We start from the raw sequence: 16,292 nt of genomic DNA, 5'->3' as shown, positions 1-16,292 counted from the left end.
GTGTGGGGCCAGAACGCGGAACTTTACCTGTGTGTGACTAAACCGAAACCAAGAAAGCCGGCCGCGGTGGTCTAGCGGTTCTAGGCGCTCAGTCCGGAACCGCGCGACAGCTACGGTCGCAGGTTCGAATCCTGCCTCGGGCATGGATGTGTGTGATGTCCTTACGTTAGTTAGGTTTAAGTAGTTCTAAGTTCTAGGGGACTGATGACCACAGATGTTTAGTCCCATAGTGCTCAGAGCCATTTGAAACATTTTTTTGAAACCAAGAAAACCACCCTAATTAGGTTTTTGCGCCTTCAGTCATAAATCTTTTGCGTCGTTAACGCCAAATGTTTAACACGTTAACCCATTTTGTGAACAAATCGGAAGTCTGAACTTGGAATCTGTAACCTTCCTTTGTTAACGTGACATTATTTTACACAAGTGGTAACGTGGGGTCCAGTGGAATCCCCATGATATGTTAATGTTGCTACGTACGCATTATGTTAATAACTAGGTTATTTAATACAAATTGATGTAGAGGCTACGATATAAAGTGTGAAATTGAATCAATTAATGCTTATTTAGAGAAATAATGCATTTTATTACGAAACGATAATTGAATAGACACCCTAGCTGCAAAAAGGCGTTGATGTACTTCACTGGGGACATGTTGTAAATGTGTGCCCCGACCGGGACTCGAACCCGGGATCTCCTGCTTACATGGCAGACGCTCTATCCATCTGAGCCACCGCGGGCACAGAGGATAGTGCGTCTGCAGGGACTTATCCCTTGCACGCTCCCCGTGAGATCCACATTCCCAACATGTCCACACCACTATATTCGTAGTGCGCCTAATAGATGTTTGCCCATCATACTCATTACTCGTGGCAGATTAATCTAGCAAGTCCCGTACGAGTTCGGGCATAGCGTGTGCGTTCGCACAAGAAGGTCAATGGCCGGGAAGCCATATTTTAACTATATATGACGGTAGTATCTGTTCCCGAAAGAACAGTTACCGTGGATGACCATGTAGCTTTGCTAGAAATGAAATGATAATTAAATGGATACCCTAGCTGCAAACAGGCGTTGATGTACTTCATTTTATTACATTAGGTAAATGATAATATCTACAGTTACGTTTACGCAATATAAACTGAAGTGATTCAACAGTCTTCTTCTGATGACTCATTACAACTACACTTCAGCATTAATAACAGACTGTAAGGAAAAATTTAACTTTCAGATATATTTTCCTCGTTGATGAGAAAATTTAGTTTTTACATCCTTACTTCTGGGCCGTATAATGCACCTCCCTCTCGCAGCTGGGACTTCTTCTTGTGCTGGTTAGTCATTAATAGCAGATGGTGATCCACTCCCTGTCGTGACTTTCTCTGCTTAAACAATCTTATATTGCCCTCTCGTTTAACTAGTTTTGCACCAAGCTGAATCCAGTTTCCCAAAGAAAATCCTTCCTTACCGTTTTAAGTATCAGTATGCGAATGTACACCTACTTTTTCGACACTATCTTGTAATGAAAAGTGTTAATGTGGGAGTGGGTCTAGGGACTTCCTAGCCACTAAATAACTGTCAAACGCTAATAACAATGAGCAGCACAAGAATGAAAAACTGTGACCGAAAATAAACAGATGTGAGAGACTGCAGGCAGTGTTGCCAACTTTGTTCATGTAAATTTATCTAAACTAAATGTGCTGGGGATCTGTCTAAAACATTAAATAATCTTGGGTAGGGACGTTATCAGTATACAGGGCCAGATAGCTCACGAAATAAGCGTCAAACGAAAAAACTACAAAGGACGAAACTCATCTAGCTTGAAGGGGGAAACCAGATGCCGCTATGGTTGGCCCGCTAGATGGCGCTGTCATAGGTCAAACGAATATCAACTGCGTTATTTAAAATAGGAACTCCCATTTTTTTATTACATATTAGTGTAGTACGTAAAGAAATATGTATGTTTTAGTTGGACCACTTTTTTCGCTTTGTAATAGATGGCGCTGTAATAGTCACAAACATGTGGTTCACAATTTTAGACGAACAGTTGGTAACAGGTAAGTTTTTAAATTAAAATATAGAACGTAGGTACATTTGAACATTTTATTTCGGATGTTTCAATGTGATACACGTGCCTTTGTGAACTTATCATTTCTGAGAACGCATGCTGTTACAGCGTGATTACCTGTAAATACCACATTAATGCAATAAATGCTCAAAATGATGTCCGTCAACCTCATTGCATTTGACAATACGTGTAACGACATTCCTCTCAACAGCGAGTAGTTCGCCTTTCGTAAAGTTTGCACATGCATTGACAATGCGCTGACGCATGTTGTCAGGCGTTGTCGGTGGATCACGATAAAGAATATCCTTCAACTTTCCCCACAGACAGAAATCTGGGGACGTCAGATCCAGTGAACGTGCGGGCCATGGTATGGTGCTTCGACGACCAATCCACCTGTCATGAAATATGCTATTCAATACCGCTTCAACCGCGCGCGAGCTATGTACCGGACATCCATCATGTTGGAAGTACATCGCCATTCTGTCATGAAGTGAAATATTTTGTAGTAACATCGGTAGAACATTACGTAGGAAATCAGCATACATTGCACCATTTAGATTGCCATCGATAAAATGGGGGCCAATTATCCTTCTTCCCATAATGCTGGACCAAACATTAACCCGCCAAGGTCGCTGATGTTCCACTGTCGCAGCCATCGTGGATTTTCCGTTCCCCATTAGTGCTTATTATGCCGGTTTACGTTACCGCTGTTGGTGAATGACGCTTCGTCGCTAAATAGAACGCTTGCAAAAAACCGTCCCGTAATTTGTCTTATGCCCAGTGGCAAAGTCTACACGACGTTCAAAGTCGTCGCCATGCAATTCCTGGTGCATAGAAATATGTTACGGGTGCAATCGATGTTGATGTAGCATTCTCAACACCGATGTTTTTGATATTCCCGATTCTCGCGCAATTTGTCCGCTACTAATGTGCGGATTAGCCGCGACAGCAGCTAAAGCATCTACTTGGGCTTCATCATTTGTTGCAGGTCGTGGTTGACGTTTCACATGTGGCTGAACACTTCCTGTTTCCTTAAAATTCGCAACTATCCGGCGAACGGTCCGGACACTTGGATGATGTCGCCCAGGATACCGAACAGCATACATAGCACACCCCCGTTGGGCATTTTGATCACAATAGCCATACATCAACACGTTATCGATCTTTTCCGCAATTGGTAAACGGTCCATTTTAACACGGGTGATGTATCACGAAGCAAATACCGTCCGCACTGGCGGAATGTTACGTGATACCACGTACTTATATTTTTGTGACTATTACAGCGCCATCTGTCACAAAGCGAAAAAAGTGATCCAACTAAAACATCCATATTTTTTTACGTGCTACACGAATATGTAGTGAAAAATGGGGGTTCCGATTTACAAAAAAAACGCAGTTGATATCCGTTTGACCTGCGGCAGCGCCATCTAGCGGGCCAACCATAGCGCCATCTGGTTTTCACCTTCAAGCTAAACGAGTTTCATTCTTTGTAGTTTTTTCGTTTGATATTTCGTGAGGTATTTGGCCTAGTCACTACCAATGGTCCACCATGTATAACTAAGGCCGGTATTACACTACCAAATTTCTTTGTCAAAGATTTGATCAAAGATGTGATCCAATATTCCGTCCAATATATTTGACAAAGATCTTTGACATAGCGCTAGAGGGGGTATTACACTGTCATCAAATTTTTCGTCAAAGTTCAAGATGGCTGACAACAACTTGTTATTAACCGCAGCAGTTCTACGTACTCCAATTGCATTGTGTGCACATGCGGAAAAGAAGTGGGGGAAAAAATGGAACCATACATACGGGGTTGACAGTCTTAAAAGTCCTGGGATTACAACTTGATAATAAATTCAGTTGGGAGGAGCACACCACAGAACTGCAGAAAGGCCTTAACAAATCTGTATTTGCAATTCGAGTGTTAGCAGACATAGGCAACATAAAAATGAAAAAGCTTGCATACTTTCATTCCATAATGTCATATGGGATAATATTTTGGGGTAAATCTTGAAGTCAAACAAGTTTTCAAGGTCCAAAAGCGTGTAATACGTATTATTTGTGGAGTAAATTCACGGACCTCTTGCAGAAACCTCTTCAAAGAACTGGGTATACTAACTACTGCCTCTCAGTATATTTACTTCTTAATGAAATTTGTCGTAAATAATATATCTCTTTTTGCAACAAACAACTCAGTTCATACATACAATACCAGGAACAAAAATGATCTGCACAAGGACTTAAAAGCACTTACTTTAGTTCAAAAAGAGGTCCACTACTCAGGAACACTCATCTTCAATAATTTGCCAGGAAACATAAAAAATTTAGTTAGAAATAAAGATCAGTTTAAAAGGAGCCTGAAAGACTTACTACTGGCTAACTCCTTCTACTCCATTGGCGAAATTTTTAATAGAAACAAATGATGTATTGTATTTATTCATACTATTAGTATTGTTATTTCAGCTTTAAAAAAATCGACATGTTCTATATCCACGAGGCTCTCCTCAGCACGGATCTATGGAACGAAAAAGTAATCTAATCTGGGTGAAGCCGTGGGTTTTACGACGACACGATAAAAGCATTCAACAAAACTTGTTACGTGAGCTTACAGTGGAAGACGTCAAGTCGTACATCAATTACTTAAGAATGGATGAGCATACATTTCTGTATGTGCTCAATGAAATGTATCCTCATATCACAAAGCACAATATTCACTTAAGAACTGCTACATCTTCAGAAGACAGGCTCACTATAACACTCCGACTTCTTGCTACAGGAGAGGGTTATGTCAGGTTAGGTTAGTTTAGGTCAGGTTAGCTCTCTAATCTTCTTAATCTATTTTTGTATTCAGGGTGCCTCACGTTGTAAAGCACCTCATCAGCTTCAGACATCTCTATTAATTCTGTAGTTGTCGGCACACACCAATTGTATTTACCGGCAATGGTTATAAAAACACTACAGACGACAGTACGCTGCAGCGATGCTAGCGCTCCATGTGCTAACATGTCACATTGCAGTGAATAGAAGACAAGCGGTTTCTTTTATCAAATATACAGCGAGGCCCTAGATTTGATCAAATATTGGACGACATTTGACAAAGTCCCTATTACACTATCAAATATCTTTGACAAAGATATTGGACAAAGAAATTTGATAGTGTAATACCGGCCTAAGGCAGAGCAAAAAAATCCGCAACGTGGAGGAACTGACCGAGAGCCAATCACAATTTGGACGAGGGTGTCGCCAGTCTGGCCGTGGGAACACGTAGACGCGTTCTTGCGATCTCGTGGCACAGTTGTTCCCGAGATTGGGCGCGAGCGCCACTTCACGCAGGAAGCCACTCCGGTTTTGTGCGGCTGGTCACCGGTCGCCTTCCGCGGCCCAAATAAGCAATGAGGATCGCGCCGGCCGCGTCGCTCACTATATCAGGCGGCGCGGCGCGTCCCACCACGTGTGTGGGAACAACGGCGGGCGCGCCTTCCCAGTGGCTGGCGGAGTGCGGCGCCAACTGCCGCTGGAGCCCGGCGTGACACCCAGAGGCGCGCCAGCCGCTACATCAACGCGCGCTGCAGAGTGCAGGAAGCGCAGTCCGGCTCCGCTTATCTGATGTGGGACCAGTAAGAGGAGTAGCGGAAAGCAGCGTGTCTGCACCGGGACACGCCCTGCGTACACAACTGAATCTCAGAACGGCGCAGGTGGGGCGGGCTGGCAGACTGTCAAACGACATGCAGCGCGGCGGCAATAGTCTCGGCCGCAGGCAGGAAGCCGGCGCAAGTGCAGCAGTGAAAATGTCGTGCGACTAGGGCCTCCCTTCAAGAAGAATATAATAATTCCAATCCCAAAGAAAGCAGGTGCCGACAGATGTGAAAATTACCGAACTATCAGTTTAATAAGTCACAGCTGCGAAATACTAACGCGAATTCTTTATAGACGAATGGAAAAACTGGTAGATGTCGACCTCGGGGAAGATCAGTTTGGATTCCGTAGAAATGTTGCAACACGTGAGGCAATAGTGATCCTACGACTTATCTTCGGAAATAGATTAAGAAAAGGCAAACCTACGTTTGTAGCATTTGTAGACTTAGATAAAGCTTTTGACAATGTTGACTGGAATACTCTCTTTCAAATTCTGAAGGTGGCAGGGGTAAAATATAGTGAGCGAAAGGCTATTTACAATTTGTTCCGAAACCAGATGGCAGTTATAAGAGTCGAGGGACATGAAAGGGAAGCAGTGGTTGGGAAGGGAATGAGACAGCGTTGTAGCCTGTCCCCGATGTTATTCAGTCTGTATATTGAGCGAGCATTAAAGGAAACAAAAGAAAAATTCGGAGTAGGTATTAAAATCCATGGAGAAGAAATAAAAACTTCGAGGTTCACCGATGATATTGTAATTCTGTCAGATACAGCAAAGGATCTGGAAGAGCAGCTGAACGGAATGGACACTGTCTTGAAAGGAGGATATAAGTTGAAAATCAACAAATGCAAAACGAGGATAATGGAATATAGTCGAATTAAATCGGGTGATGATGAGGGTATTAGATTAGGAAATGAGACACATAAAGTAGTAAATGAGTTTTGCTATTTGGGGAGCAAAATAACTAATGACGGTCGAAGTAGAGAGGATATAAAATGTAGACTGGCAATGGCAAGGAAAGCGTTTCTGAAGAAAAGAAATTTGTTAACATCGAATATAGATTTAAGTGTCAGGAAGTCTTTTCTGAAAGTATTTGTATGGAGTGTAGTGAATAAAGTATGGAAGTGAAACGTGAACAATAAATAGTTTAGACAAAAAGAGAATAGAAGCTTTCGAAATATGGTGCTACAGAAGGATGCTGAAGATTAGATCGGTAGATTACGTAACTGATGAGGAGGTATTGAATAGAATTGGGGGGAAGAGAAATTTGTGGCACAACTTGACTAGAAGAAGGGATCGATTGGTAGGACATGTTCTGAGGCATCAAGGGATCACCAATTTAGTATTGGGGGTTAAAAATCGTAGAGGGAGAGGAAGAGATGAATACACTACACAGATTCAGAGGGTAGCATGGAGAGCTCAATCAAACCAGTCTCTGCACTGAAGACCACAGTAACAACAGGGGTTCAGGGTTTCTTACACTAAGCTTTATATTTTTGTTTTTCCCACGTATCCTGAATGACAGTTCTAGGTTAACTGATGCATGGCTGAACAACGTTAAACAAATTCAACAAAGCAGATTTCGAGCAGGCCCCTGTAGAGGTGAGATTCGAGGTCGATTAAAAAATCCAATTCTCACATTAAAGGTGCAGTTCTGGTTCAAGTAAAACCAGAAGGACACTTTCATATTTGACATCTGTCGATTACATCTTTCTAATAATTAGGCCCATACCACGTTCTGAAAAGTACAGTTTCAAAATTTTGTTGTGATATGTTAGATGTTATTAACGATGCTCCAAATTCTAATCTAAGACCTAATATTTTCACTCATGTACCTCAGGTACCTGTACTACGAAATTTTAAATTTTTTTCTACACTGAAATTTGGAGCAATGCAAGTGCACTAAAAGGCACTGTAATATTGTTGATTTTCTTTATTAAAAGCAGCACTCGATCTGAAGTAATACTGCCTCCAGGAATATTGTTACTTCCTTTCTCAAATACAATACGTAAGTCCATAGAGAGCTGCTGTGAAACCACAAATATGTCTTTTATCTAACTAATGAAACTTGCTTCTTTGCACACAAATTTTATCCCTCCGTCATATAACAGATATACGTACTTTCATCATGTAAATTAACCATTACGTGCTCATAACCTCACTGGCAAAAACTTAAAGACACAGAAGTCGCACTTCGTGCAGCTGTAGCACAATAAACAATGACCTGAACAACGTACTTTGGAGATATCATGAGCGCAGTGTGTCACTGAAACCACAAATTTTCGTACCACACACGTATAAATATGAGAAACATCAATTACGGCTGTTAGTTTCTAAGGTGGTGGTCCCTTCTGACGCTAATCCCTGGTGAGAGAAGGAAAGTGGCGTCACAAAGATAAAGCGTTTTTAACTTTGTGGCATGGTGTTTTTCCAAGATAGAGTGTACAGTAATCGCCACGTTCGTTTCGAGACAGATATAGCTCATTTAAATGCATCTTTTAATAGCAAAGCACAGACCAATCGTAGTATACATCTCGTCTTTGGAGGTTAAAATATAACCCACTTCATACATTAAATAGATTCTAACCTAACCTAACCTCCTCGATTCGGTCAAAAAATGGCGAATGATGGTTGAAATGGCTCTAAGCACTATGGCACTTAACATCTGAGGTCATCAGTCCCCTAGACTTAGAACTACTTAAAGCTGACTAACCTAAGGACATCACACACATTCATGCCCGACGCAGGATTCGAACCTGCGACCGTAACAGCAGCAGCGCGGTTCCGGACTGAAGCGCCTAGAACCGCTCGGTCACAAAGGTCGGCAACTGACGAATGAGATCGGCCGCATAGTGTCCAAGCTGTTCGGCCGATGCTATCGGGCAACCTTTGGCGCCGGCGCCTGACGACCGTTGTCGGTGCCATTTTGAACGCAGCTTTGCAGCGATACCAGTATCGGTGGATACCGCCGACGACAGATAACGAACAAAGACGGCCCAACTTTTCAAGTCAATACCCTGCTGTGAGACCGGTCCCATTGTAGACGGCCTCATCGTTCGAAAGTATGGACTTCGGAAGACAATCGATGAAATTCAAATCAGTTTGTTTCCTTCGCCCAAATCGATCCACGTTCTCAGCCACGAAATATGGACTGTGAGAAAGTTTAACCAAGAAAGAGTTTGTAACGTCGTGAGGATAAAAAAATGTCACAAGCGCAATGTAGCTCGGAATGTATGGACAGAAATTGCGGGTTTATTAGAAACTACAGTCGGCAAAATATTTATCACAAATTTTAGGTGTGAAATACTAAGTAAAAAAATTATTTTTTTCAAATGAGGAGAACGGCGTATCTCATGCTTCCAGTCACTGTTGCAGATCTTTCTTCCGGTTGTGGTAGGTGGACATAAGCTTTTGCATGGGGGCTTAATTAAAATAAAGATATAAGAATGCAATGCAAATACTTTTTAATTTTCTGTCGCTGTATGTCCGATTACGCTGTTTCGTAAACAGCTGGCCCTGACTAGTTTTAGTACGCAATCTGACTGCATAGAATAACAACAAACAATGAAAGAAAATTTTCGTTAACACAGTTAATTAATTAAGTCCCCAACAACTATAAAACCTACGAAACCAACAAAGCACAAGTGTAGCTGTTCTGTGTGTGGAAGTATGACTCAACGTACACATCTGGCACGGTTCTTCTTCAACAAGACAAGAAATTTTAAATACATTTTATACTGACGTGATAAAAGAAAATTAGAAATACTATAATTGTGCAAGAAAACCAAAATTACACTCTAATACAAGAACACACGCCAGATGCTTTGTTGACTGAACCTGTAATGACACATTATTCAGGTCACTGAAAGAATAAAAAAATAAAAGAAAATACCTCCATATATATTGACGAAATGCACTCTGACCATTACAATATCTCCATTAGAACAACATCTGCTATCTCTCCCATCAAACCACTGCATAAAACATGGAACAACACTCTCCACTACCACATCTCACTCTAACTTCACGACAAGCAGTGTCCACCACAACTTCTCGGCAAGAACTGCTTGCCGCTACGTCTCAATAATCACTGCCAGTGGAGGCGGCGGAACAATACTCTCTGCGCGCGAACTTTGGCGCTGTGGCTCAGTGTAGCCACCTTTCATATGCCCTTCCTCCACGGGCTAGAATTTGATGGTATTTTTGCCAGCATTGGTGGTGAAAATACCACCAAATTCGTAAAAAAAAAATACAGACAAAAATAAAAGATAATATTAATACGTAAATATCATATAACTAGATAAAATTTTGGCTTTGCACTGACCTTTCAATAGCCTAATATGTAAAATGCAGAAAGGAATACAAATTCTTTCATATATATGACTTTACATAATAGTTTACACAAATATCATGTGGTTAAACAATTCAATCGATAGCGTCAGCAATGACGAATATGAGCAGGTAAGAGTCTTATAACTTTTCACAAACAGTAATACACAAAAAATCAGTTTATACAAATATTCACATAAAATGTTTTCATAACAAGTAGTTGACAGTTCCAGCAGTAGCACCCAGCATTGTGGAACAGGTGCAGACTCCAACAGGTGACATCATTTCAGTAGAAGCAGTTCATCAGTGGCACCCAGCAATGTCGAGTAGGTGCAGACTCCAACAGGTGACATCATTTCAGTAGAAGCAGTCCATCAGTGGCACCCAGCAATGTCGAGTAGGTGCAGACACCATCAGGTGACATCATTTCAATAAAGGCAGTTCCATCAGTGGCACCCAGCAATGTCGAGTAGGTGCAGACACCATCAGGTGACATCATTTCCATAGAAGTAGCTCCATCTGTGCACCCAGTATTGTTGAGTAGGTGCAGAGAGCAACAAGTGACATCATTTCAATAAATGCAGTTCCATCAGTTGCACCCAGCAATGATGAGCAGGTGCAGAGAGCAGTTCGTCATATTCACTATCACTGATCACACTGTTCATCCGAGTTTATAAGCAGAAATTAAACATGTCCTATTGGCACCAATCATGTAGAAAAAGTACAAGTAACAGTCCATAATATTCACTATCACTGATCACACTGTTCATCAGCAGAAATTAAACATGTCCTAGTGGCACCAATCATGTAGAAAAAGTACAAGTAACAGTCCATAATATTTACTATCACTGATCACACTGTTCATCAGCAGAAATTAAACATGTCCTAGTGGCACCAATCATGTAGAAAAGGTACAAGTAACAGTCCATAATATTTACTATCACTCATCACATAGTTCATCAGCAGAAATTAAACATGTCTAAGTGTCACACATCATGTTGAAAAGTGCAGGTAACAGTTCATAATATTCACCATCACTAATCAGACAGTTCAAGCATGAACAATAGTTTGAATGCACATACAAATGCTTTTACAATGCTCTTACACTAAACATACAAATCATAACAAACACACAAATGATATCAGATAATTGTCATATTGCTATTACAAATACACAAACATCAGTAAACCTATAATATTTATGGGTGTCAGTGCAAGCCACTACAAACAATAAAATAATATTTAGGAGATAGGTGGGTAGGATTAGGAAAGGAAAACACACAAAACACACTCACTCATCTTTCATCCACATTAAGTACTACTGTGTAATTGAATAGCGTTAACTGTGTAAATTCAATTCTGTCAAAATTTTATGTTCAACTTGTGTATCAAGTAGTAGTGGCAGCAATGTATAACAGTCAATAATAGTTAAGTCAGCGTCATAGTCATCATGTCAAGACCAATGTTTGCCAAGGCAAATAAAAATGTACGGTTGCTGAACAACTGTCAGTGTGCCAAATTTTGCAACTTCCTCTCTCCAAAAAAATGTACATACTGCTTAGTGATTTAACAAAGTGTGTGTAGACAATCTTCCTTCCATTTTAGTGTTCTAGTCTGCTATCTTCATCCTCCATGTTCCATATAGACCAACAAAAAAAAAAAAAAAAAAAAAATGCACCTCACTTATTTTACCTCTTATACACCAAAACTCCAATCAACTTCATATAATCTCAATACCTCAATAATACCTTGAAAGGTGGCTACACTGAGCCACAGCGCCAAAGATCGCGCCAGAGAGTATTGTTCCACCGCCTCCACTGGCAGTGATTATTGAAAAGTAACGGCAGGCAGTGCTCGCCGAGAAGTTGTGGTGGACACTGCTTGTCGTGAAGTCAGAGTGTGATGTGGTAGTGGAGAGTGTTGTTCCATGTTTTATGCAGTGGTTTGATGGGAGAGATAGCAGATGTTGTTCTAATGGAGATATTGTAATGGTCAGAGTGCATTTCGTTAACATATATGGAGGTATTTTCTTTTATTCTTTTATTCTTTCAGTGACCTGAATAATGTGTCATTACATGTTCAGTCAACAAAGCATCTGGCGTGTGTTCTTGTATTAGAGTGTAATTCTGGTTTTCTTGCGCAATTATAGTATTTCTAATTTTCTTTTATCACGTCAGTATAATTGGTATTTAAAAATTCTTGTCTTGTTGAAGAAGAACCGTGCCAGATGTGCGTTGAGTCATACTACCACATACAGAACAGCTACACTTGTGTTTGTTGTTTCGTAGGTTTTATAGTTGCTGGGGACTTTATTAATCAATTGTGCTAACAGAAATTTTCTTACATTCTTTGTTGTCATTCTAAGCAGTCAGATTGCGTACTAAAACTAGTCAGGGCCAGCCGTTTACGAGACTTGCGTAATCGGACATACAACTAAAAAAAAATATTTTCATTAATATTTAATAAAGCCCCCATGCACGTGGCGACCGCTGCCTCGGATCGTCCCTTGGAATCTTCTGATTGTAAAAATAGTAGACAGTAGTACTGTAGTAGTAATTTGTAGATTAGTAATTGTAGTCTATTTTGCATGTGTAGATTTGGTAATTGGCATTCTTCTAATGGTATTTTTCAAAATTTAATTTTTATTGCCTTGTATACGCGTTTGACGATTTGGTGCAATTATTTCAATTGTTCGATTAATCGTGTTTGAGGGAAATATTTCGTGTGAATGGTATTGTTGAAGATGAGGAGTCATTGTGTGTAATTTTCGTACAGTGACGAATTTTTTATGTTTTGTAAATGATTACGCGACTGATGAAAAAGGCAAAAATGATGGATAGTGAGAATGGCGAAATTGTTAACATGGCGAACTCGCCAACAGAGGAAAACAGTGTGATGAATAATGAAGTGGAAAACAATGTAATAAGTCGGGAAAATAGTCCGGAACCATTTCAAAATTTTTCTCAATCAGTAAATTCGCAGAATACGAGATTAACGATAGAAGATTCTGAAATAGTATCGAACACAGATAGCTTTACAGCTATGACGAAGGAAGCTGATTTTGCGGGAAATGTTAGGGGCGAAAAGAATTTTGAAACAGTTAACATGGAGCAGTTGATGAGTGCAATATTAAATTTGGGATCTCGGTTAGACTCACAAAAGGGAACAATGGAAGCACGGTTAGACTCACTGGGATCACAAATGGGAACAATGGAAACACGGTTTGGATCTGAATTAAAAACAGAGATGGGAACTTTGGAAACACGGTTAGATTCACGAATAGGGACATGTTTCAAAAATATGAAAGAGGAATTAAAGAAAGAAATCAGAGAAGAAGTACAACCGATTTTGAATGCTCACAATAATAGATTAGTTGCAGTAGAGATTAGACAAAGGGAACAGGATAGAGAACAGGAAGAAAGAGATCGCGTGATAGTACAGAAATTTTCAGAGTTAAATTTACAACGTGCAAAGGATAAGGAAGAAATATTTGAGAGAATCGAGGAATCTGTACCAAATGACAGAATAAATAACCTAACACAACAATGTGAACAGTTAACTACCAAATGTGTTAATACTGAAACCCGAGTCGTGACACTTACGGAAGACGTAAATAAACAGAAAGAACAAATAGGTGATTTATCGGAAAGAGTTGAGGAGATTTCAGACAAATTGACAAGTCTTAGTTTAAATGGGGACAGAGATTCAGATGATACAGCACCATTGCCATTTGCAGAAACCGAAGAGTACCAGAACATAAATAAGCATGTTGAAAATCAGGGAAAATTTAATGAACGCGTTAAAAGGGAAGTTGAGGCATTACGAAAGCAAGTCAAACAGATCGAAGGCGAAATCGTAGGAAAAGATAGCAGAAGAAATTTAGAGTCACGGATAGCAGAGGGCTTTGAAGAAAATAATTTGTTTCATTTACGGGATGCAACAAGAGATCGCCAGGCGCGCGAACTTGACAATAATCGACATTGGGACTGGGACAGACGCGGTAGGTCTTTGTCGCCACGAGGCGAAAACTTTGACTATAAACACTTTTTGACTGTTCGGAAATTTAAGATCTTCCGCATTCTAAGAATGACATACATCCATGTTCATGGTTAGATCAATTTATGTACGCACTTCCACCAAATTGGCCACTAAGTCACAAACTGGAATTTATGTGTGGATATTTAGAAAACGAACCGGCGACGCGGATGCGCGCACTCATTAGAGATTGTAATAATCTGAATGATTTTTATCATGCATTTCTATCGGCGTATTGGTCCGAAAACACGCAAGATAGAGTCAAACATAGTCTGATTATGCAGCGTAATTTCAAACAGTCTGAGTTCCGCACGCTGGCAGAATATTTTGAAGACATGATTCGAAAGAATCAGTTCCTTTCCAACCCTTACAGCCCGACTGAATTAATTCGCATTTGTTTAACTAAGCTGCCACAATCCATAAGACAAATTGCTTTAGCCGGACGATGTAAAGACGACATTGAGACTTTTAAGACTTTGTTGCAAGAACTTGAGTATGACAACGACGACGGGACTTCGTGTAACTTTTTCAGTAACAGTATTTACAATAGATTTTCAGAGAAAAGAGATAGTGATCGGAACGGGCGTTATGTGGGTAACTTTGAGAATGACAGACGTAACAGACAGGACAATAGATACCAGCCTTATGACAATAACAGACGTTCTAACAGAAATTACACAATTATAATAACGGTAATTCGTACCGGAATGATCAGTCATACGGAAACAGTAATCGGTATCACCAAGACAGAAATTATTCATACAGTAATAGAAATTCTTACTACAGAAATAATCAGGGTAGTAGATACAACAATAATTTCAGAAGTGACAGTCGAAATTACACAAGAAGTAGTTATGTAGACAGACAGGAAAACAGAAATTTTAATAACAGACGCAACCAAGAATTTGTATCTAACAGACAGGAGGGACCTAATTGGCATCCTCCACGTGACAGAACTTCAGAGAGACAAGTGCAAATAGTAGAAATGGATCCGCGAAATGACGCGAATAATCAAAGACGTGACGCAAACAATCGACAATGACTAGCAGCTTCGGCTTCTGGCAGCAATATAGACGGTTCAGAAAGTAATGACACTACGGCTTTACACTACGTACGCCTGGAAGACATGAGAGACATTTTGTTAGACGAAACGGAAAATAATGTAGACGCATTTTTACATCCTGTTATTGAAGTATGTGTGGGTAAGAATAAGTTCACTGCAGTTTTAGATTCTGGGAGCCCATTGAACGTCATTAGTGAATCAGTTTTTCGTATATGTGAAAGGACTATTGCCTGTCCTGTGTTACCTATTTCTAAAACTACAATTCGAGGAGCGATTTCTGGAAAAGGTGTAGAAGTTAAACAACAGACCAACCTAAATTTCAATTGTCGAGGATACGAATTTTCTGCTAATTTTATTATTGTTCCATTTCTCAGTACACAAATTATATTAGGTATGGAGTTTCTTAACGCACATAAAGCAATTTTGAACTTTAAAGAAGGAAGTGTGAATTTGACTGTTGCCGGAATGCCGAAATGTTTGAAATTTTTCAAGTGTTTAACAAGATCTGAATCAGATACAAAATGTTTAAGGTTTCTTACTTCTGATGTTTTCGTTGAGCATTATGACGACAATGTGTTTATTCATGACAATGACAATAGATACAGAGACGCGATGGATGATATAATTAATAGCGAAGAACTAATTAATGAAAAGGTTAAGAAAGCTGAAGTGCCAGATGACGTTGCAAGAGAAGAGCTGCACCAAATTTTGAATTCACATGCTACAGTATTTAGTCATCACACGGGAACTATACAAGGCTTACAATATTTATTTAAAGTAAAAGAACACACACCATTTCGGGGGAAAACGTACGCTATTCCTTTGGCTTACAGAGACAAGGTTAAGAATGAACTTCAGTACATGTTAGATCAGGGCATTATTGAGCCTGCAGTCAGTCCTTATACTAGCCCATTACACGTTGTTCTTAAAAAGGATGGGTCAATTCGTTTGGTTCTGGATTCCAGACAATAAATAATATCATCATTCCTGAAACTGACCGCCCACAAAATTTAGATGAACTTCTTCAACATTTTCATGGAATTAAAGTTTTATCCACGATTGATATGCGCGCAAGTTTTTGGCAAATAGAACTCCACCCTGATTGTAGAAAATATACTGCCTTTTTAGCCTTTGGTAACTGTTACCAGTTTCGGAAATTACCGTTTGGA

General features: G+C 40.0%; 1 non-coding gene across 1 annotated transcript; it reads right to left on the bottom strand.

Annotated features, from left to right (window-relative positions):
• Nucleotides 1-663: 663 nt before the first annotated feature.
• Nucleotides 664-738, bottom strand: Trnat-ugu (transfer RNA threonine (anticodon UGU)). Its single transcript has one exon. It is a non-coding gene; the product is annotated as a tRNA-Thr (tRNA).
• Between the last annotated feature and the right edge of the window lie 15,554 nt (nt 739-16,292).

The sequence above is a fragment of the Schistocerca cancellata genome, chromosome 3, assembly GCF_023864275.1.
Source record: "Schistocerca cancellata isolate TAMUIC-IGC-003103 chromosome 3, iqSchCanc2.1, whole genome shotgun sequence".
NCBI lineage: Eukaryota > Metazoa > Arthropoda > Insecta > Orthoptera > Acrididae > Schistocerca > Schistocerca cancellata.
Note: the sequence above shows the minus strand (reverse complement) of the source record. Positions and strands in the feature narration are given on the sequence as shown.